This window comes from Narcine bancroftii, chromosome 4 (assembly GCF_036971445.1).
Source record: "Narcine bancroftii isolate sNarBan1 chromosome 4, sNarBan1.hap1, whole genome shotgun sequence".
Taxonomy (NCBI): Eukaryota; Metazoa; Chordata; class Chondrichthyes; order Torpediniformes; family Narcinidae; genus Narcine; species Narcine bancroftii.
The window spans coordinates 129357669-129382221 of NC_091472.1; the positions used below are offsets into that span (position 1 = coordinate 129357669).

At 44.3% G+C, this 24553-nt stretch overlaps 1 protein-coding gene across 1 annotated transcript in view; it reads left to right on the plus strand.

The window, feature by feature from the left end:
* The window catches only part of LOC138762391 (uncharacterized), a 307807-nt gene that overhangs the window by 232570 nt on the left and 50684 nt on the right, over window positions 1-24553 (plus strand). The window lies entirely within an intron of this gene.

Consider the following 24553-nt stretch of genomic DNA (forward strand, 5'->3'; position numbering starts at 1 on the left):
CCCTCCCCCCAGAACTGGTGATTGGAATGTTGTTATTCTTGGAAGGCTGGCTTCTTTTGTGGAGGGGGAGGGGAGGGTGGTCAATTGGCTGTGTAATGTCCAAATGGGCTGGTTTCAACCTGTCAATGGTAAAGGTCTCCTCTCAGCCTCCAATGTCAATTACACAGGTTGAACCATTGTGCTAGATAATGCAGTATGGCCCTTCATAGTCTCTGCAATGGGGGGCTGTGCGCTCCGCGTTTTACGAAAACGTGTGAAGTTCTGAAAATCTCTGGGGACAAACGTGTGTGGCTGGCCTGGGCTTTGAGTGGTAAAGGGACCAGGATTTCCAACTGCTCACGAAGGCACACTAGCGCTTCACTGGGGGGTGCTTTGGTTCCCCTGTTAGTGGCCAGGAATTCACCTGGATGACCAGCGGGGCCCTGTATGCCATTTCGGCGGATGAGACTTCCAAATCCTTTTTTTGGTGCGGTTCGGATACCTAAGAGGACCCAGGATAATTCATCAGCCCAGTTGGGCCCAGTGAGTCAGCCATCAGGGCTGCTATGGAGATACCTATGGAATCTCTCCCCTAGGCCATTTGCTTGGGGATGGTAGGCTGTAATGTGGTGCGGCTGTGTCCCGAGTACCGTTGCTAAGGCCGCCCAAAGACTGGAGATGAACTGGGCTCCCTGGTCTGAGGTAAGGAGCTCAACGACCCCGAAACGTGCCACCCAAGTGTTGATGAGTGCCCTGGCACATGTTTTAGTGGATATTTCGGGTAGGTGAACAGCTTCCGGCCATCTGGTAGACCTGTCTACCAAAGTGAGTAGTAACGAGCACCTCAGGAGACTGGTAAGGGGCCCACTATATCAATGTGAATATGGCTAAGTCTGCATCGCGGGGTACGAAGGTTTAAAGAGGGGCTTTAATGTGTGTCTGGACTTTCAAAGTTTGGTACTGTGTGCATGTTCTGGCCCAATTGGTGACCTGTTTATGAAGGCCGTGCCAGATGTAATGGTTGGCCACCATCTTAGCTGTGGTCTTGATGGCAGGATGGGTTAAATTGTGTATGGATTTGAATATCCGCCTCCTCCGTGTGGTGAGGATAATGGGATGGGGCTTACTGGTCGAGGTGTCGCAGAATAAAGTAGTATGTCCTGTGCCGAAGGGAATGTCCTCAATGTGGAGGTCAGTTATAGCCTTCTGTAGGCTATGACGTTGGGATCGGAGTACTGTGCCTTGGCCAGGGCCATGTCATCGATGCCTGGAGTGGTATGGACAGCCAACACATTTGGGCAGGACAGCGCATCTGCCACGACATTCACCTTGCCAGCAATATATTCAATGTCTGTGGTAAATTCTGAGACATAAGAAAGGTGATGTTGTTAACTAGCTGACCAAGGGTCCAAGACCTTTTTGAAAACATAAGTGAGTGGTTTGTGGTCAGTAAACACTTTGAATCTCCTTTCTTCCAGGAAGTAATGAAAATGTCTTAATGGCCATATACAGTGCCAGCAGTTCCCTGTTGAATGTATTGTATTTCGGGTGGCCACAGGTGTGTACTGAAGAAAGCTAGAGGTCTCAGTGTCCATCAATTAATTGTTCTAATACTCCTCCGACTGCTGTAATGGAGGCATCAAGTGTGAGGGCTATGGGTGCCCCAGATTGTGGGTGTGCCGGGAGAGTGGCATTTGCTAAAGCATTCTTACCCTTTTGGAAGGCCTCTGAGGCTTCTGCATTACATTTGAGATCTTTTTGGGTGCCTGACATGAGAGAGAAAAGGAGACAAATGATGTGGGTTAGGGTTAGGACTGAATCTATAGGCTTTTTCAGGTGCATTCTCCGCTAAGAATGTGCTTGAAGAAGCAGAAGCGGTTCTCTAAATTACAGTTCAGGTGGCAGCATTGAAAGCGCAGCGCTGGCCAGTTGAAAGAACAGCTGCGCCTTGATGTGCATCTGAGCACATTCCGGCTCCCGTCCCTTGGGCTATCAATTCAGGATGGCTTGCTGTCAGCTCGGACAGCCAACGCGGGCTATTAGCCTGGGGACATCCCCACACTGATCCCACTGCCCCGCTCTCGGGGTTGGAGCAGCCGGCGGGGAAGGAGGCTGGAGTGGCCGGTGGGGGAGTATGGGGGGGCTGGAGCACCGGCGGGGGAGAAGGAAGCTGGAGCACCGACAGGGGAGTATGGGGGCTGGAGCACTGACGGGGGAGTACGGGGGCTGGAGCACCAACGGGGGAGTACAGGGCTGGAGCACTGACGGAGGCATATGGGGGCTGGAGCACCAACGGGGGCATACAGGGGCTGGAGCACCGACGGGGGCGTACGGGGGCTGGAGCACCAATGGGGGAGTATGGGGGCTGGAGCACTTGATGAGAGTACGGGGCTGGAGTGGCCAGTGGGGGAGAAAGAGGTTGGAGCACCAGCAGGGGAGGAAGAGGCTGGAGCAGCTGGTGGGGGAGGAGGCTGGAGCACCGGCGGGGGAGTATGGGGGCTGGAGTGGCCGGCAGGGGAGAAGGAGGTGCTTGAGTCAGGTACCGGCATTGTTTCGGCCAGCCCCCTTCTCCCTGCCGGCTGCTCCAGCCCCCATAGTCCCCACTCCCGAAATCAGTCCCAACAGTGTGGGGACAGCCCGTGCCGGCTGCTCAACAGTGTGGGGACTGATTTCGTGAGTGAGGAGTGAGCGGGATAGCGGGATCAGTCTGGGGATGTTCCCGCGCTGACAGCCCGCGCCAGTCGCCCAACAGTGTGGGGACTGGGAGAGGAGCTGTCAGGTGCTAGCCAGCTGACTGTCATCTGAATGCAGCCACTTTTAGGCGGCTGCATTCAGATGGCTGGGGAGGCCTCTGTGCCATGGGGATTATCCCTCTCAGAGGATGGTTACCAAACTTGCCTTGCAGGCCCCTCCTGCACATTCATGTGGCCTTCCCACAGCCGCATTTTGCCAAAATATGCAGCTTTACAAGTGGGTCAGTTGGCCACCTGAAAGTGCCTTATGATTAAATTAATCATTCCTGTGAATTTCTGAAGGCCTTTAACTTTCGTAGGCTGTGGGAAAGATTTAATGGCCTCTACCTTTTCGGGTAGTGGCCTAGCACTGTGTATGTCAATGCGGTGGCCCAGGAAGTTGATTACCTCTTTTCCAAACTCGCATTTAGCTGGATTGATAGTCCATATTCACGCAGTCTATTGCACAGTAATCTTAAATGAGTGGCATGCTCAGCTGGAAATTAGGATATCGCCTAAGTAGACGAAAATAAAGTCGAAGTCCCTGCTCACAGTGTCCATTACTCGTTGGAATGTTTGGGATGCATTTTTCAGTTCAAAAGGCATCCTTAAAAACTCAAATAAGCCAAATGGGGTGATAATGGCTGTTTGCATGATGTCCTCTGGGTGGACCGGGATTTGGTGGTAGCCTCAGATTAAATCAGTCTTGGAAAACATCCGAGCCCCTTGTAGATGTGTGGTGAAGTCCTGAATGTGGGGTACAAGGTAGCGGTCAGGCTTTGTGACCTCGTTGAGACATCTGTAGTCCCCTCATGGCCTCCACCCTCCTGTGGCTTTAGGGACTATGTGGAGTGGGGAGGCGCAGGGGCTGTCAGAGCATCGTATAATGCCCAGCTCCTCCATTTTATGGAACTCTTTGAAAGGTTGAGCTTTTACTGGTGGGAGGTGGTGCACTCTGAAATAAAGGGGCGGACCTGTAGTAAGAATATGGTGTCTTACTCCATGCTTGGCCTTGAATGACGTAAATAATGGTGTCCTAATGGTGGAAAATTTGGATAGGATTTGCATAAACCCGTTGTCAGCCGGTGTCATCAAATGCAGGTGGTAGGTGGCAGGCTCCTTCCCCTTTAGCTTGAGGGTCTGGAATGTTGTGGCGTGCACTAATCTATGGCCTTTAATGTCCACTAGCAGCGAGTTGGCTCGTAGGAAATCCGTGCCCAGGAGTGGCTGTTGAACTGCTAGGGTGAAGGGCCATCTAAAATGACTGTTCCCAAAGCAGAAGGGAATGATGTTAGTGCCATAAGTTGGTATGTCCGAATTGTTGGTGGCCTTCAGTCGCTGTTGTGGACATCAGTTTTGGTCCGGGGGAGCACGCTTATCTCTGCCCCTGCGCCTGGATGGGGAGTCTTGGATATGGAGGCTGTTAAGATAGCCAGCTGTCACAGCCATTAATGACGACCGGCTTTGGTGTTTCCTGAGAATGTGCAGGGGGAAAGACGTCGATGGACCTCTGCCCCCCCACCGCTGATGATAACGACAGTATTGCTCACTGGGGGTGTCTGTTGTCCTCATGGCTGGTCGGGTCGTTGCTGCCGTAGCCTGCCCACGTGCTCCAGTGCTAGGGCGGTGTCATATTTGATGGGCGTGGAGTGCAAAAGCAATTTCCCTCTTAGTCATCAGGGAGTCCGTCCTCTCTGCTACCTTATGTGGATCACTGAAGTAATCTTCCTGGACCATCATCCAGACGTTTTGTGGCAACCTTTCCAAGAACAGTTTCTTTAAGAGTGAGCAGGAGGTGTGGCCATCATGTAGGGCAAGCATGTGGCCCATTAGGTCGGATGGGGCACTGTTCCCCAACCCTCCATATGAAGTAGACGGGCTGCACACTTGTGCTCAGGCAGCCCAAAAGTGCGGGTCAATAGCTCTCGGATGGCTTTGTACTTGCCCTCCCGTTGCGGCTTTTTCAAGAAATCTGTGATCTTGGCGGCTGTGGCTTGTTCGAGGGCGCCCACCACGTGGTAGTAACGGGTGTCATCAGAGGTAATTTTCCTCAGGGTGAACTGTGCCTCAATTTGTTGGAACCGTACTTTGGGCTACGCTGCCCAGAGGTTCGGCAGCTTCAATGACACGAAGTTGATTGCAGGGTCTGTCTCCATTGCTGTGTCCAGAATGCCATCTGGACCGCCTGGGTCACCACTGTAGCTAGCTGCCACAAGCTATGGCTCTGGAAAGCCTATAACACAGAAGAAGTTATAGCTGCATGCAGGTTAGCTGAGAAAGAACACGCTATTCCCAGAAAGAATGACACGAATCCAGTTGAGTGGAGTTGACACTGAGCTTTATTGGACTCAGCCCTGCTTTTATTCTCAAGCTGAGGGGCATGGTCAAAACCCTCTCAGCACTGATTAGTGTGTTTGTGATGCGCTTTCCCTGATAGGCCAGTTAAGCTCTTTTGGTTGTGGCCAATTGGAAGGCAGCATTGCGGGCCTCGTGCAGCCTGCTAGATCGTCGCGTTCCTCCTTCATTTTGTGAGGCCCTGTGGGGGAGCTGCAAAGGGCCGCCACAGTATATCTATACCTTACATTTAAAACCTTAGTCATATTATCCTTACATAAATTTGTCCAAACATTTTCATCTATCTTTCTATTTAAATCAAGTTCCCATTTCATTCTTGATTTATGAACATACAACTTAGGCATTTTATTTTATAATAACATACTTTTTTTCATTCGACTTGGACTTGTTCTAAAGTTAAGAATTTTTGGATACAAGTTAAATTGTTTTTGGAGCAAGTATTAAAAGTGAGTCTACCATTTGATCCAATGTTGCTTTACTAGGGGACATTAAGATGATTGCTTTAGGACTGAAATTGACTATGTATCAAATTGGATTTTTATGTTTAGCTTTGGCCGTTCCTAAAAAGTGTTTGGCTGTTACTTGGAAATCTGATTTAGTTTTAGGAATGTAAAGATAACATGCTGAAATGAAATCCTGTATTCCTTTAGAAAAGATGATGTATAATTTCAGGGATAAATTTTTTTTGTAAAAGTATTGGACCTATACTTAAAAATTCTTGGTATGAAGGTTTAATTTCTCAGTCTGCTCTGGTGGATGTCTCGGTCTCAACAGCTAAAAAGTTGATTATTGTTGTCTTTAAGTGATGGTCTCCTTTCTTATTTCTTTCTAGGTGGAAGGGGGAGGAGGGAGGGTGTTAGTAGGGTGGATGAGGGAGGTTGGGGTTAGGGGGGATTTTATTCAATTATATAATATCTGTATGAATATGTTATAATTAATGTTATTTGATTTAAAATTATAAATAAAATATTTTTAAAAAACAACTGTGAACATTACTGAAGGACAGACTGAGTTTATTGTAACAGTAGACATTTTAAAATGTAGCTGCAGGATATCAAATAACCCTTAAAGACAGATAGGCACAACACCAGCTGCACTCTCGAAGCCCCAACAGACTGTTGTTTCTATTACTTTGGCAAAATTAGTGATTTCTTATGCAAGAGTTTAATGACGGGAAACATTTCAAACTTGTGTATAACATCACCCACAAGAGATATGTAATGTACACAAGCAGTCCTTTCAGAGTTATCTGTGAGCAATGTCAGCAGAAAGTTTCAAGAAAAACCTCTGCTTGGATCAATGATCCCTGCATTGTTGATCAGTATTGGAAAAATGTTTGTGAGGGTGAGTTCTCACAAGACTTCATTACTTCAACAGCTCTTGCATTCACCTCCATTCACACTCTTCTCCAATCTTTCCCAAGCAGTGCATTTTTGCACAAAAAAGCTGCTTTTAGCTGTTCTCCATTTTATCTTCCTTTTTCTGTGCCTCGGCTCTCTCTCCTACCTGCTGGTGTCTCTCTCTCTCTCTCTCTCTTTCCCTTTATTGTCTTCAAGGATGACCCTAAGCCTTCTGCTACCTGCTACTTTCATTCTTTATCCTTTGACCACTTTGACTGTGTGTGGCCACCTGTTCTTTGGCTTGGCTTCGCGGACGAAGATTTATGGAAGGGGTAAATGTCTACGTCAGCTGCAGGCTCGTTTGTGGCTGACAAGTCCGATGCGGGACTTGAAGACACGGTTGCAGCGGTTGCAGGGGAAAATTGGTTGGTTGGGGTTGGGTGTTGGGTTTTTCCTCCTTTGCCTTTTGTCAGTGAGGTGGGCTCTGCGGTCTTCAAAGGAGGTTGCTGCCCGCCGAACTGTGAGGCGCCAAGATGCACGGTTTGAGGCGATATCAGCCCACTGGCAGTGGTCAATGTGGCAGGCACCGAGATTTCTTTAGGCAGTCCTTGTACCTTTTCTTTGGTGCACCTCTGTCACGGTGGCCAGTGGAGAGCTCGCCATATAACACGATCTTGGGAAGGCGATGGTCCTCCATTCTGGAGACGTGACCCACCCAGCGCAGCTGGATCTTCAGCAGCGTGGACTCGATGCTGTCGAACTCTCCCATCTCGAGTACTTCGACGTTAGGGATGAAAGTGCTCCAGTGAATGTTGAGGATGGAGCGGAGACAACGCTGGTGGAAGCATTCTAGGAGCCGTAGGTGATGCCAGTAGAGGACCCATGATTCGGAGCCGAACAGGAGTGTGGGTATGACAACGGCTCTGTATACACTTATCTTTGTGTGTTTCTTCAGTTGGTTGTTTTTCCAGACTCTTTTGTGTAGTCTTCCAAAGGCGCTATTTGCCTTGGCGAGTCTGTTGTCTATCTCGTTGTCGATCCTTGCATCTGATGAAATGATTCAGCCGAGATAGGTAAACTGGTTGACCGTTTTGAGTTTTGTGTGCCCGATGGAGATGTGGGGGGGCTGGTAGTCATGGTGGGGAGCTGGCTGATGGAGGACCTCAGTTTTCTTCAGGCTGACTTGCAGGCCAAACTTTTTGGCAGTTTCTGCAAAACAGGACGTCAAGCACTGAAGAGCTAACTCTGAATGGGCAACTAAAGTGGCATCGTCTGCAAAGAGTAGTTCACGGACAAGTTTCTCTTGTGTCTTGGTGTGAGCTTGCAGGCGCCTCAGATTGAAGAGACTGCCATCCGTGCGGTACCGGATGTAAACAGCGTCTTCATTGTTGAGGTCTTTCATGGCTTGGTTCAGCATCATGCTGAAGAAGATTGAAAAGAGGGTTGGTGCGAGAACACAGCCTTGCTTCACGCCATTGTTTTTTTTTAATGATCATTTTATTTTAACCCTAACCCTACAGTATATATATATAGCAAAGATATATCAAGTTTATTATCACCCGATTGTACAAGTACAACCCGACAAAACAGCGTTCTCCAGTCCTCGGTGCAAAATGCTCTTCACTGTACACCTGTTGAAGTTTGTGAGAGTCTTTGGTGACATAATGAACCTCCTCAGGCACACAACCAGGCTTAACAAAGAAACAGACAAACAGTAGATATGCAGGACGAGTATTTAATCTCTACAAATAAATGTTGTTTCCTGAATATGAGAGTCTCAGAGGGTTAGTGTGAACAGTTCCTTTGCTTGTCCAGCATTCTCGCTGCCTGTGGGAAGGGATCCTCAATGATTTTGTATGCCTTCTTCTGCCACTCTTATCATCCTGTGGGTTGACCTCTGATCCATCTCTCTGCAGCAACCGTGCCCACACTGTATTGCAGCCGGCCAGGACACTCTCAAAGAGCTCCTGAAGAGGGTTGACATGATAGTGGCCGCTAGTCTTGCCCGCTTCAGTCTTCTAAATACAGTCTCTGTTCCGCCTTCCTACAAGTGAGGAGATGTTGAGTGTCCACGATAGGTCACTAGTGAAGTGATCTCCAAAGACCTTGGTGTTCTCCACTCTCTCTGGTACAGAGATGTTATTAATTTTTTATTTTTCACACTATAGATCACATTATTCAAGATATACACATTTCTCCTTTCAAATATATACAGTGTCGTTTTCTCCCCCCCTCCCTCCTCCCCTCCCCCCCCCCACCTCCCCACCTCCCCCTCCATCCATTCAAAACCCATCAAACAATGTTGTCACTCAACATTAACGAACAAAAACTTCCACTGAGTCAATTCTTTCCATTCTCTTTTCCTTTTGTCATTTTAGGTGATAGATGTCCCGGTAGGTTTTCTCTATTATATTCCATGTACGGCTCCCATATTTGTTCAAATAATGTTATATTATTTCTTAAACTATATGTTATTTTTTCTAATGGAATACATTTATTCATTTCTTTATACCATTGCTGTATTTTCAAATTATCTTCTAATTTCAACTTTGACATAATACATTTTTTTGCTACAGCTAGGGCTATCTTAACAAATCTTTTTTGTACACCCTCCAAATCAAGTCCAAATTCTTTATTTTTTATGTTACTTAGGAGGAAGATCTCTGGGTTTTTGGTATATTGCTTTCTGTAATTTTATTTAATATCTGGTTTAGATCTTCCCAAAATTTTTTCACCTTTTCACAAGTCCAGATTGCATGAATTGTTGTTCCTATTTCTTTTTTACAACGAAAACATCTGTCAGATACTGTTGGATCCCATTTATTGAACTTTTGAGGAGTGATATATAACCTATGTATCCAATTATATTGTATCATACGTAATCTCGTATTTATTGTATTTCTCATAGTTCCTAAACATAACCTCTCCCATGTTTCCTTTTTTATCTTTATGTTTAGATCTTGTTCCCACTTTTGTTTAGTTTTATCATTTATTTCCTCATTCTCCTTTTCTTGTAATTTGATACACATGTTTGTTATAAATTTTTTAATTATCATTGTGTCTGTAATCAGATATTCAAAATTGCTTCCTTCTGGTAACTTCAGACTACTTCCCAATTTATCCTTTAAATAGGATTTCAATTGGTAATATGCCAGCACTGTATCTTGAGTTATATTATATTTATCCTTCATTTGTTCAAAGGATAATAATTTATTCCCCGAAAAACAATTTTCTATTCTTTTAATCCCTTTTTTCTCCCATTCTCTAAAAGACAGGTTATCTACCGTAAAAGGGATTAGCTGATTTTGCATCAGTATTAGTTTTGATAATTGGTAGTTTGTTTTATTTCTTTCTACATGAATCTTCTTCCAAATATTAAGCAAATGGTGCAATACTGGAGAATTCCTATGTTTTTACAATTTTTCATCCCATTTATATAATATATGTTCAGGTATCTTCTCCCCTATTTTGTCTAGCTCTAATCTAGTCCAATCTGGCTTTTCTTTTGTTTGGTAAAAATCTGATAGATATCTTAATTGTGCGGCTCTATAATAATTTTTAAAATTTGGCAGTTGTAAGCCTCCTTGTCTATACCATTCTGTTAATTTATCTAGTGCTATCCTCGGTTCCCCCCCTTTCCATAAAAATTTCCTTATTATTTTCTTTAACTCCTTAAAGAATTTTTCTGTCAAGTGTATTGGCAGTGCCTGAAATAGGTATTGTATCCTTGGAAAAATGTTCATTTTAATACAGTTTATCCTTCCTATTAGTGTTAATGGTAAATCTTTCCAATGCTCTAAATCTTCCTGTATTTTTTTCATTAGTGGATAATAATTAAGTTTATTTATTTGTATACCTAGGTATCGTATTGTTTGCATTTGCCATCTAAACGGTGATTCTTTCTTGAATTTTGAGAAATCCGCATTATTCATTGGCATTGCTTCACTTTTATTTGCATTAATCTTGTATCCCGACACTTCTCCATACTCCTTCAATTTCTTATGTAATTCTTTTATTGATGTTTCTGGTTCCGTTAGGTATACTATAACATCATCTGCAAATAAACTGATTTTGTATTCCTTGCCTTTTATTTTTATCCCTTTTATTTTATTTTCTGTTCTTATCAGTTCTGCAAGTTCTGCTAACGCGAACAATAAGGGCGATAGTGGGCATCCATGTCTTATTTAAGTTAAAATGTTTTGATACATATCCATTTACTGTCACTCTTGCCAATGGCCCCTTATATAATGCTTTAATCCAATTAATATATTTATCTGGTAAACTAAATTTTTGTAGTACCTTGAATAAATAATTCCATTCTACTCTGTCGAAGGCCTTCTCTGCGTCAAAAGCAACCACTACTGTTGGAGTTTTATTTCCTTCTACTGCATGAATTAAGTTAATAAACTTACAAATATTATCTGTTGTTCGTCTTTTTTTTATGAATCCAGTTTGGTCTAGACTTACTATTTTTGGTACATAATCAGCTAATCTGTTTGCTAATAATTTAGCTATTATCTTTTCAATCTTCTTCAGCATGATGCTGAACCAAGCCATGAAAGACCCCAACAATGAAGACGCTGTTTACATCCGGTACCACACGGATGGCAGTCTCTTCAATCTGAGGCGCCTGCAAGCTCACACCAAGACACAAGAGAAACTTGTCCGTGAACTACTCTTTGCAGATGATGCCGCTTTAGTTGCCCATTCAGAGCCAGCTCTTCAGCGCTTGACGTCCTGCTTTGCGGAAACTGCCAAAAAGTTTGGCCTGGAAGTCAGCCTGAAGAAAACTGAGGTCCTCCATCAGCCAGCTCCCCACCATGACTACCAGCCCCCCCACATCTCCATCGGGCACACAAAACTCAAAACGGTCAACCAGTTTACCTATCTCGGCTGCACCATTTCATCAGATGCAAGGATCGACAATGAGATAGACAACAGACTCGCCAAGGCAAATAGCGCCTTTGGAAGACTACACAAAAGAGTCTGGAAAAACAACCAACTGAAAAACCTCACAAAGATAAGCGTATACAGAGCCGTTGTCATACCCACACTCCTGTTCGGCTCCGAATCATGGGTCCTCTACCGGCACCACCTACGGCTCCTAGAACGCTTCCACCAGCGTTGTCTCCGCTCCATCCTCAACATCCATTGGAGCGCTCACACCCCTAACGTCGAGGTACTCGAGATGGCAGAGGTCGACAGCATCGAGTCCACGCTGCTGAAGATCCAGCTGCGCTGGATGGGTCACGTCTCCAGAATGGAGGACCATCGCCTTCCCAAGATCGTATTATATGGCGAGCTCTCCACTGGCCACCGTGACAGAGGTGCACCAAAGAAAAGGTACAAGGACTGCCTAAAGAAATCTCTTGGTGCCTGCCACATTGACCACTGCCAGTGGGCTGATAACGCCTCAAACCGGGCATCTTGGCGCCTCACAGTTTGGCGGGCAGCAGCCTCCTTTGAAGAAGACCGCAGAGCCCACCTCACTGACAAAAGGCAAAGGAGGAAAAACCCAACACCCAACCCCAACCAACCAATTTTCCCTTGCAACCGTTGCAATCGTGTCTGCCTGTCCCGCATCGGACTGGTCAGCCACAAACGAGCCTGCAGCTGACGTGGACTTTTTACCCCCTCCATAAATCTTCGTTCGCGAAGCCAAGCCAAAGAAGATCTTGTAATCTGTGTTAAGTAGAAATATTGGTCGATATGATGCTGGTGCAAGTGGATCTTTCCCTGCCTTTGGTATTACTGTAATTATTGCTGTTTTGCACGAATCTGGTAAGCTTTGTGTTTTATCAATCTGGTTGATTACTTCCAGGAGGGGAGGAATTAATAAATCTTTAAATGTTTTATAGAATTCTATTGGGAGACCATCCTCTCCTGGTGTTTTATTATTCAGCAGATTTTTTATTGTCTCTTGTATTTCTACTATTTCAAATGGTTCTATTAATTTATTTTGTTCCTCTGTTTGTAATTTCGGTAGTTCAATTTTAGATAAAAATTCATCTATTTTGCCTTCTTTCCCTTCGTTTTCAGTTTGGTATAATTGTTCGTAGAAATCTCTGAAATTTTCATTAATTTCCATTGGATTATATGTGATCTGTTTGTCTTTTTTCCTTGATGCCAATACCATTCTTTTAGTTTGTTCTGTCTTAAGCTGCCACGCTAGAATTTTGTGCGTTTTTTCTCCTAGTTCGTAATATTTCTGCTTTGTCTTCATTATATTTTTCTCCACCTTATATGTTTGAAATGTTTCATATTTTATTTTTTTATCTACCAATTCCCTTCTTTTAGTAGTGTCTTCCTTCCTTGCTAATTCTTTCTCTATATCTGCTATTTCCTTTTCCAACTGTTCTGTTTCCTGATTGTAATCCTTCTTCATCTTAGTTACGTAACTTATTATTTGCCCTCTGATGAATGCTTTCATTGCGTCCCATAATATAAACTTATCCTTCACTGATTCCGTATTTATTTCAAAATACATTTTAATTTGTCTTTCTATGAATTCTCTAAAATCCTTTCTTTTAAGTAGCATGGGGTTTAATCTCCATCTATACATTTTTAGAGGGATATCCTCTAACTCTATTGTCAATATTAAGGGTAAATGGTCCGATAATATTCTAGCTTTATATTCTGTTTTCCTAACTCTATTTTGTATACAAGCTGATAACAGGAATAAATCTATTCTTGAATATGTTTTATGTCTATCCGAATAATATGAATATTCCTTTTCCTTTGGGTGTTGTTTCCTCCATATATCCAAAAGTTGCATTTCTTGCATCGATTTAATTATAAATTTGGTTACTTTATTCTTTCTGTTAATTTTTTTTCCCGGTTTTATCTATGTTTGAATCCAAATTGAGATTGAAATCCCCTCCTATTAATATATTCCCTTGCATTTCTGCTATCTTCAGAAAAATATCCTGCATAAATTTTTGATCTTCTTCATTAGGCTAATATATATTAAGTAAATTCCAAAACTCCGAATATATCTGACATTTTATCATTACATATCTTCCTGCTGGATCTATTATTTCCTCTTCTATTTTAATTGGTACATTTTTACTGATTAATATAGCCACTCCTCTAGCTTTTGAGTTATATGACGCTGCCGTTACATGTCCCATCCAATCTCTCTTTAATTTCTTGTGCTCCATTTCAGTTAAGTGTGTTTCTTGCACAAATGCAATATCAATTTTTTCTTTTTTCAGTAAATTTAGCAGTTTCTTCCTTATGATTTGGTTATGTATTCCATTAATATTTAAAGTCATATAGTTTAATGTAGCCATTTTATACTTTGTTTATCTTTCCCTTCCGTTTCTTCATCATCACCTTTCCTTCTCATCCATTTCTGCTTTCTTTCTTTGAACAGTTTATAAGACAACATTTTTAACACATCAAACATTCCCCTTATTCTCCTACCTAATATTTCTTTAACCCCATTGTCCCCTCCCCTTCCTGAGTTGCCCATTATCCCTTGTCGGGCAACCACATCTCCCCTCTCCATTTGGATTTGCGAATTCACTCGCAAGCATCAACTGATTTTGCAGTGATCGTAATTTCTCCCTACCCAGCCCCCCCAGAAAAGATTTCAATTTTTATATACAACAAAGGTCACTCTCTAAATTCCCTCTTTACTCCTCTCTTCCCCTTTTTTTCCCTCATTAATTCTTCTCTATACACTATATATTTTCTTTTAAATGCACATACACTTATGTAATATATGTATTATATATGTATATAGTCCTATACACACGTCTTTTTAGTTCGCAGTCTTTTGTACTCTCGTTACACGTCTTCATCTCTCAGTCTGTTTTGTAATTGTTCTGCAAATTTTCGTGCTTCCTCTGGATTCGAGAATAGTCTGTTTTGCTGTCCTGGATAAATATTTTCAATACCGCTGGATGCTTTAGTATAAATTTATACCCTTTCTTCCATAAAATCGCCTTTGCTGTATTGAACTCCTTTCTCTTCTTCAGGAGTTCAAAACTTATATCTGGATAAATAAAAATTTTTTGCCCTTTGTACTCCAGTGGCTTGTTGTCCTCTCTTACTTTCTCCATTGTTTTCTCCAGTACCTTTTCTCTTGTAGTATATCTTAGGAATTTTACTAAAATGGATCTTGGCTTTTGTTGTGGTTGTGGTTTAAAGGCTAATGCTCTATGTGCCCTTTCTATTTCCATTTCTTGCTGTAGTTCTGGACATCCTAAGATCCTGGAGATCCAATCTTTTATAAACTCTCTCATATTCTTGCCTTCTTCATCTTCCTTAAGGCCCACTATCTTTATATTATTTCTTCTGTTATAATTTTCCATTATATCTATTTTCTGAGCTAACAGCTCTTGTGTCTTTTTAACTTTTTTATTAGATTCTTCTAATTTCTTTTTTAAGTCCTCTACCTCCATTTCTACTGCTGCTTCTCGTTCTTCCACCTTGTCCATTCTTTTTCCTATTTCTTATATGGTCATATCTATTTTATTCACTTTCTCTTCTGTACTGTTTATTCTTCTTCTTAAATCACTAAATTCTTGTGCTTGTCATTCTTTAAAAGAATCCATGTATTCTTTAATAAGAGAAAATATATCCATTTATCTTGCCTTTCCCTTCTTCTTCCATTTCACTGTACTCTTCCTCTTCCTCTTCTTCTTCCTCTGGGTTGGCCATCTGTTGTTTCTTTGTTTTCTTTTTCTTCTCTTCTTTCTTGTTTTCGTTGTCTTCTATGTTCTCCTCTTGCTGCTGCTATCCTGTAGCTGTCATTGCCGGCTGTGGAGATCGACTCCCCAGCTGGTCGCCCCTCCCGTCGGTGTGTTTTTTTTGCATGCGCGGTTGCGCACTTTTACTCGGCTCAGCGAGCCATTTTTGTAGTCCACTTTCTACCGACCTGAGGGAGTGGGCTTCTCTTTCCACCGCGGGCCTCTTTGAACAGGTAAGGCCTTCTCCTTCTTCTTCCGTTGCCTTCTCTTCCTCTCTTCTTACCGTTGATTTCGACTTTTCTTTTTTCGTCGCCATCTTCTTTCCACCTTTATATTCACTTTACTTTAATTTTTATTTTTGTGCCTTTGTGCTTTCCTTTATTTTTTTCAACTTTTCTGGAGAGGGCTGGAGTTCACCATCCGGCCACTACTCCATCACGTGACTTCCCCCCGCTTCACGCCATTGTTAATGGAGAAGGGTTCAGAGAGCTCATTTCTGTATCTGACCAGACCTTGTTGGTTTTCGTGCAGTTGGATAACCATATTGAGGAACTTTGGGGGGCATCCGATGCGCTCTAGTATTTGTCAAAGCCCTTTCCTGCTCACGATGTCGAAAGCTTTGGTGAGGTCAACAAAAGTGATGTAGAGTCCTTTGTTTTGTTCTCTGCACTTTTCTTGGAGCTGTCTGAGGGCAAAGACCATGTCAGTAGTTCCTCTGTTTGCGCGAAAGCCGCACTGTGATTCTGGGAGAATATTCTCGGCGACACTAGGTATTATTCTATTTAGGAGAATCCTAGTGAAGATTTTGCCTGCAATGGAGAGCAGCGTGATTCCCCTGTAGTTTGAGCAGTCATATTTCTCACCTTTGTTTTTGTACAGGGTCATGATGGTGGCATCACGAACGTCCTGAGGCAGTTTTCCTTGGTCCCAACAAAGCCTGAAAAACTCATGCAGTTTGACATGCAGAGTTTTGCCGCCAGCCTTCCAGACCTCTGGGGGGATTCCATCCATACCTGCTGCTTTGCCACTTTTCAGTTGTTCGATTGCCTTATATGTGCCATCCTGGGTGAGGACCTCATCCAGCTCTAGCCTTAGGGGCTGTTGAGGGAGCTGGAGCAGGGCGGAATCTTGGACTGAGCGGTTGGCACTGAAAAGAGATTGGAAGTGTTCTGACCATCGGTTGAGGATGGAGATCTTGTCGCTGAGGAGGACTTTGCCGTCTGAGCTGCGCAGCGGGCTTTGGACTTGGGGTGAGGGGCCAAACACAGCTTTTAGAGCCTCGTAGAAACCCCTGAAGTCGCCAATGTCCGCGCTGAGCTGGGTTCGCTTGGCGAGGCTAGTCCACCACTCATTTTGGATCTCCCGGAGTTTGCGCTGAAGATGGCTGCATGCGTGATGGAAGGCTTGTTTCTTCTCTGGACAGGATGGCTTTGTAAGGTGAGCCTGGTGGGCAGCTCGCTTCTTTGCCAGCAGCTCCTGGATTTCCTGGCTATTTTCGTCGAACCAGTCCGGGCTATTTTCATCGAACCAGCCCTGGAGTAGAAGCCCAGTACCTCTTCAGTGGATTGCAGTATGGTAGTCTTCAGCTGATCCCAGAGGGTTTCAGGGGACGGGTCCGTGAGGCAGATTGCATCGTCGAGCTTTGCTTTGAGGTTTGCCTGGAAGTTTCCTCTCACTTTGTCTGACTGCAGGTTTCCAACACTGAACCTCTTTCTGGGGGCTTTACTCTTCCTGGGCTTTTGCTTGAAGTGAAGGTTGAGCTTGCAGCGAACCAGCCGGTGGTCAGTGTGGCATTCCGCGCTGGGCATGACCCTGGTGTGGAGCACATCTCGTTTGTCACTTTCTCGCATGAGGATGTAGTCCAGGAGGTGCCAGTGTTTGGATCGGGGATGCATCCAGGTAGTCTTAAGGCTGTCCCTCTGCTGAAAAAGGGTGTTTGTAATGACAAGCCGCTGTTCTGCGCAGAGCTCCAACAGGAGGCGCCCATTGTCGTTGCACTTGCCGACGCCATGCTTGCCCAGGATTCCTGGCCAGGTTTCTGAGTCTTTGCCGACGCGAGCATTGAAGTCGCCAAGGATGACAACCTTGTCGGCTGTAGGGGTGCGTTGGATGAGGTTGCGCAGGTCAGTGTAGAACTTGACCTTTTCTGCTGGTTCCGCCTGGAGGGTTGGAGCATAGACACTGATGAGGGTGATGCGACACTTGTTTTGAAGGGGGAGTCGCATGGACATGATTCGGTCCGAGTGGCCTGTCGGAAGGTTTTCGAGTTTGGAGGCAATGAAGTTCTTGACCATGAAGCCTACACCAGAGAGGCGTCGTTCATCCAACGGCTTGCCAGACCAGTAGAGTGTGTAGCCCGCGCCGCGTTCTTGGAGGCTGCCTACATCTGCCAGGCGGACTTCACTGAGAGCGGCTATGTCGATGTCAAGTCCGAGGAGTTCATGTGCAATGAGGGCAGACCGACGTTCAGGTCAGTGGCTGTCATCCTTGTCTAGCATGGTTCTGATGTTCCAGCATGCTAGCTTGAGTTTGTGAGCATCTTTTGAGGGGGAGGACGTGGAGGGGGAGGACGTGGACCTGTCCTCGGGCCTGCACAAAGGAGCTTTTAGGTGGAGTGCAGTGCGCGCAGTACTGGCCCCACCCTTTACACCCATGGTTTGTGTGCCGTGGCCAAGCAAGCTGGGATGTGGCAGTGAGGTCCTTGGGTCGTAGGTTTTATATCGGAGTGGCCTTCTCCTATGCAGGTTTCTTACCCGGGCTGGAGGGGTCTGCCTCCCCTCCTAGGTCGGTCCATACTGCCCGGACCAGGGCCGAGGCCGCCGCTGCTCTCCCTGTGCCCTGACTGGGGCCGCCGCCTCCACCTCTCTGCCCGGACTGGGGCCTCCGCCTGCCTCACTCGACCGAGGCCGGGGCCGCCGCCTCCCCCTTGCTCCTGCCCGGATCGGGGCCGCTGCTGCCTACCCTCTGCCCGGACCGGGGCCGGGGCCGCCGCTGCTCTCCCTGTGCCCGGACTGGGGCTGCCGCCTCCACCTCTCTGCCCGGACCGGGGCCTCCGCCTGCCTCACTCGACCGAGGCCGGGGCCGCCGCCTCCCCCTTGCTCCTGCCCGGATCAGGGCCGGGGCCGCCGCTGCTCTCCCTGTGCCCGGACTGGGGCCGCCGCCTCCACCTCTCTGCCCGGACCGGGGCCTCTGCCTGCCTCAAGTTATAATGAAACCCAATATAAACTTGATGAGTGGTATCTCTTCATCCATTTGCCCTTCTGGGTGCAGTATTAAATTGTTAGGCTTTCATCTGTATCAGAATGTGTCAGGGCATCCATCTCTGACAATGGCTTAATTTTTCTCTTGATGCTCGCACATCTAACCTGCTGGGCATGGTGTATATTTTTGCAACTCTAATGTTCCTTTGCCACGACTCTCTCTCCTTAACACTCACCCATTCATTAGATGATCCCATTTAAGCTTATAAGGGCAACTAAAGCCTAATTTTATCATGGATATTCTCTTTATCATATCCACCGCTTCCCCAACCATCCTGTTGCTGGACACTAACTTGTTTTTTCTCTCCTTCCCAGTTTAACAAAGAGTATTCAATCTGAAATGTTCACTTTTCTTTTCATAGATGCTGAGTATTTTCAGTAAGCATATTTGTAGTAATAGAGTGCTACCACCAGGAGGAATCAGAGGCATCTGGGAATGTTGCATCTTGGGTAGATTCAAAATGGTTGCCTCCACATGAGGTCTGGCATGTTTATGTTCTGTTCTTAGGGCATTTTGCTTTAGTTAACAAATCGAGTTGTTTTAAAATTATAATAAAAGAAACATCACATGATTCGAGGATTGAAAGAAACAGCCAAGTACTGCTGTGCCCAGCAGTGAAAGTAAAAAAGAAACACTGTGCATAGTGAGTAACAGTCAATATCAGCAGTGAAAATATGGAGAGTTTAAAATACCCTAATGCTGTAAAAATGGACTTGAAATGTCGACTATGAGGGAGGTTGTTTAAACAAAGCTTTAATATTGCACTGCTACTTACTGTGGTGGGACTTCAAACGGTAGAGGTTTTCAACCCATTTATTTTTGCTGAGGCAGAAGACCAGAGCAAATTTGACAAGGTTATTGAGATGTTTGATGAACATTGTTCACCAAAGAAAAATGAAACCTTCGAGAGGTATATGTTTTGCTTGTGCACGCAGATGCAGTGAGAGAACTTTTTGAATAGACTTAAAAGCAAGAACATGCAATTTTGGATCGTTGCAAGATTTAATGATCCATGATCAAATTGTGTTCAGAATTAATGATAAGAAAGTGAGAGGTTGCTGCAAAGGACAAAGCTTACCTTAGCTGGAGCTGTGAAGCTATTGTAATGTAGATAAATATTGGGAGAATTTGGTAAAATTAGAGAAGGTTACATACATACACACATTTTAAAACAGATCTTATTTGAAATACTGAAGAATTCATATTCAGTAACATTACAGAAACTATGGAGAATGCTATGCACATTTCACAAATAGCTGCTAATTGAAATAATGTCATCAAATGAATCAACTGGAGACAGGTCGTCTGTGTTGAACATTTTTACAAGGCTTCTGACCTTTCTACAAAGTGCTCACAGAAAGGTCACTCCTGGGTTTTGTTTACCTAAAGCAACAGATGGTAGCAGAAGGTTAACTCCCATTGTTTGCTGGAGAAGATGGGGGTTTTGTGGCAAGTGAGAGAGTCACATGGGCTTTCTCGCAGTTGGAAGATGAAGAGAAGAGAGACTGAAGAGTCAAAAGTTGAAGTAAGCAGGAAAAGCTTGTTGGAACTGAAACAGAAAGCTCCAGAGTGATGGATGGCTGGAAGTGCTATCTGTTTGATGTTTCTCTTGGAATAAGAGGAACAGAAAGGAACTCGAATAGCCTAAAAGAAAGAGGTTATCATCTGGAGAACTCTGATGGTGCAAGTTTCATCAGCAAGACTTTGGTGGTACCTCAGTTGTGGAAATCCTGGAACAACAAATCTCTCTCTGCAAATCTCCAAAGAACCTTTCTGACCAGTAAACATTTACCTTTCGAGCACCAAAGCTTGGTGAACTTTATAAATGTCAAATTCTGTGCTCAGTTTAAGAATTGTCTGCAACCAGTGAACTTGGAGGAATGAGAAGTGAGATTGAACTGTGAAACAAATAACTTTTCTTAAATTTACACACACATCATACACGTTTGCTTAGAATTAGAAGGGGGTTAATTTGGTTAGTTAGGTTAATAGAGATGAGTTAAAGTTTGACTCTGTTTTCATGTTTAAAGATAATTAAAAACAACCATTTGTCGTGGTGAATATCTATTGCTGCTGGGCTTTGGGGTCCTTTGGGCTCGTAACAATATGCCATGGCAGTGAATAGCTCTGCAACATGCAATAAAGTTCAGTGATAGTGTAAAAGTCAGTGAAAATTAAAGCGTAGTCATAGCCACAGTGCCTAGACACACACACACACAAACAAAAAATGAGATATAAGAACCAACAAAAAGATGGAGGGACATTCAATTGCAAACAATGCGGCGCTAAACATGCGCCAAAGCAATGCCCAGGTTTTGGAAAAGTCTGTAACAAGTGCAAAGGGCAGATTTTCTATGCAAAGCAATGTTTTTTTTCCAAAGGGACACCAAACAGAAGTGAAAGTGTACACACTATAGAAGAAACTGTATACACTATAGTTTCTGCTCTCAGTGATACACTTTTCATGGGCATGGTTGTGCAGGAAGTGAACAATGTTGAGCAGGAAAAATGGATTGTGTAATTGGATACAAATGGAACAAATATTCCTTTCAAGTTAGACACGGGCAAAGATCTGTGGTGCGCTGTTAGCTAGAATCAGACACACACAAGGTAAAGACTGAACAACAGGCTTTAATCCACAAAGACTTCCACAGAGCCAGACCAGCTGTAGCTGCAGTAACTCTGAGTGAGGGTTCGTGAGGCCGGCGCAGGCCTATATCCTGGAAGGTAATTGACACCCGACTGGGTGGGGCTTGATCCATTCAGGCTGACTGATTGACAGCCAGCCAGGTGTTGTCCTGTCCCCTTACACTCCTGCAGGTACAGAGGTTGCCCCCTGCAGTAGGCCGGTGGTATACCACCACAAGTTCATTTTGATCTCTGAGCGCAACATCAGGGCAATGAAGATAAACCCATACATCCATGCAAATCCTTTACTGCTCAAAGCATACAATGGACAGAGCATCAACGTGAAAGGTACATGTAAAAGTTAAAGATAAAGACCACCACCTCAGGTTCACAGTGGTCCCAGATGGACATTATTCACTGCAAGCATGTGGAAACAAAAATCTAGTCAAGAGTGGATATTACATTAACAGTTACCATGCACAGAACAGCGTAGAGGAAATACTGGATCAATTTTCCGACATATTCAAGGGGATTGGAGTTCTACTATTCATCTATAAGATATAGTAAAAAAAAAGGACACACAGCTAGCATGCTCCAAGGTGGATTCCAGCACCACTAAAAGAAAAGCTCAAGTAGGAACTCAACTGAATGACAGCTCGAGGGGTCATAAAGAAAGTGGAGGAGCCCACAGAATGGGTGAATTCATTGGTGCATGTCAAAAAGAAGAAAAGTAACCAACCAGGTAGGAAATTACAAGTGAGATGGCCAGTACAAAGTTTTACACTAAATTGGATGTCTCCCAGGATTTCTGGGAAATAAAACTGCATTATGAAAGCACAAAATACTGTACATTTAATACACCTTTTGGCCAATGCTCCTGTCTGAGAATGCCTTTTGGAATTTCCTCAGCTCCTGAAGTGTTCCACAGAACAATGGAGCACATCATAGAAGGCACAAATGAGGTAAATGTGTACATGGATGACATGATCCTATGGGGATCCATCCAGAAGTATGGATTAAAGTTAAAAAGAGAAAAATGTCAGTTTGATGTGAAGGAAATCACCTTTTTGGGAGATAAACTGTCGGAGGCAGGTACAGAGCCAGACAAGAGCAAGGTGAAAGCAATTTTAGAGATGCCCAGACCCACCGTCAAAAATAAGAGTGTTGGGATTTATACCAAACCTGTTTTCCAAAGAAATGTACCTAAGAAAGTTGTTGAAGTTCAAATGTAAATTCAAGAGGTCAGACAACCACAACGAAGAATGGGGATGACTGAGAACTATTCTAACTACTGAATCTTTATGTTCTTTCATGCATCCAGAAGATGAAAATATCCATGGATTGTTTGAAAGATGGAATAGGTGTCGTACTTCTTCAGGCTAAAGGAGAAGATTGGAGGCCAGTAGCATTCACATCAAGGACAATAACAACATCTCAATGTTGATATGCACAGATTGAGAAAGAGTGTCTAGATTTGGTCTTGAGACTCAAGAAATTCTACAATTATGTATGTGGCAGAGACAGACCGCAAGCCATTAATAGTGATAATCAAGAAAATTCTCAGTGAAATGTCACTGAGAATCCAAGGACTGATGATGAAGTTACAACATTATGACTTTGAATTGGCGTACACGCCAGGGAAACTTAATGTCTTAGCTGATGCGTTGCGTTATCCAGAGCAACGATGCAAAGGGACACAATGAGAGATCCACAGAGACAGATGTGAATCTGATCATTGAATTTTTTTCCTGTATCTGATGTGAAATCCAAGCAGATCACAGCTGAAACAGAAAAGGACCCAGAAGGACTTCAAGAATCTGAATGCCTAGATGTGAATGTCAGCCATGCTACATCAGAGCTGAGCTGAGTGTTGTCAATGGGCTTCTACTCAGAGCAAAATTATCATTCCTCAATCACTGAGTCAAGAGATGCTGAAAAGAGTGCATGAGGGGCACCTTGGAATTGAAAAATGAGAACTGCTGTTTTTTCGCCGTGGATATCATGGTTTCAAGTCATGAGACCTGTTTGAAATATCACACAAAGCAGACAAAGAAACCCATGATAATAACTGATGTACAGCAGAACCATGGCAGAAAGTTGCGACTGATCTGTTCCACGTGGTTGGAAATAATTACTTTCTGGTTATTGATTACGTGTTGAACTATCTGGAGATTGCGCTACTTCCTAGTATGTCTGGCTGCTTGTATGATCCAATATATGAAATCGATCTTTGCAACATACAGAATTCCTCAAATTGTCTACAGTGACAATGGACCATGCTCCAGTTGTAGAGAATTCCAGAACTTTACAGAAGAGTATGAATTCCGAAATGTGACTTCAAGTCCTCAGCATCCACAGTCAAATGGAAAAGCAGAGAAAGGAGTTCACATAGTTAAACAGTTGCTCAAGAAAGCACTATACTGTGGCTGAGATCTGTATTTAACTCTATTGAGTTACAGAGCTTGGCCACTTGAACATGGCATGTCACCTGCTGAGCTTCTGATGGGACAGAAATTACGCACCACTCTTCCCTACTCTGTAGACCCAAACAAGAACTGAGATGTCGAATGGAAACAAAAGTGTCTGCAAGGGAGACAAAAGGTAAACAACGACAAGCAAGCAAGAAGCTTAGGGCAGCTGGCACAACGTGACACAGTAAAACTCAGAGATTTGAACACTTGAAGGGAAAAAGGCTACTATTCTGGGAGAAGAAAATCCAATATCTTGAACACTGTCAGAACAGAGGGTCAAATACTGAGGAGGAATCAAAGGAGCCTGCTGAAAATGTCAGAGATACTGCAGGAACAGATAAATGCAGAGGATTCTTCTTCTTCTTCTTCTTTGGCTTGGCTTCGCGAATGAAGATTTATGGAGGGGTATGTCCATGTCTGCTGCAGGCTCGTTAGTGACTGACAAGTCCGATGCGGGACAGGCAGGCATGGTTGCAGCGGTTGCAAGGGAAAATTGGTTGGTTGGGGTTTCGGTGTGGGATTTTCCTCCTTTGTCTTTTGTCAGTGAGGTGGGCTCTGCGGTCTTCTTCAAAGGAGGTTGCAGCCCGCCAAACTGTGAGGCGCCAAGATGCACGGTTGGAGGCGATATTAGCCCACTGGCGGTGGTCAATGTGGCAGGCACCAAGAGATTTCTTTAAGCAGTCCTTGTACCTCTTCTTTGGTGCACCTCTGTCTCGGTGGCCAGTGGAGAGCTTGCCATATAACACATGATCTTGGGAAGGCGATGGTCCTCCATTCTGGAGACGTGACCCACCCAGCACAGTTGGGTCTTCAGCAGAGTGGATTCGAGGCTTGCGGACTCTGCCAGCTCGAGTACTTCGATGTTGGTGATGAAGTCACTCCAATGAATGTTGAGGATGGAGCGGAGACAGCGCTGATGGAAGCGTTCTAGGAGCCGTAGGTGATGCCGGTAGAGGACCCATGATTCGGAGCCGAACAGGAGCGTGGGTATGACAATGGCTCTGTACACACTGATCTTTGTGTGTTTCTTCAGGTGGTTGTTTTTCCAGACTCTTTTGTGTAGTCTTCCAAAGGCATTATTTGCCTTGGCG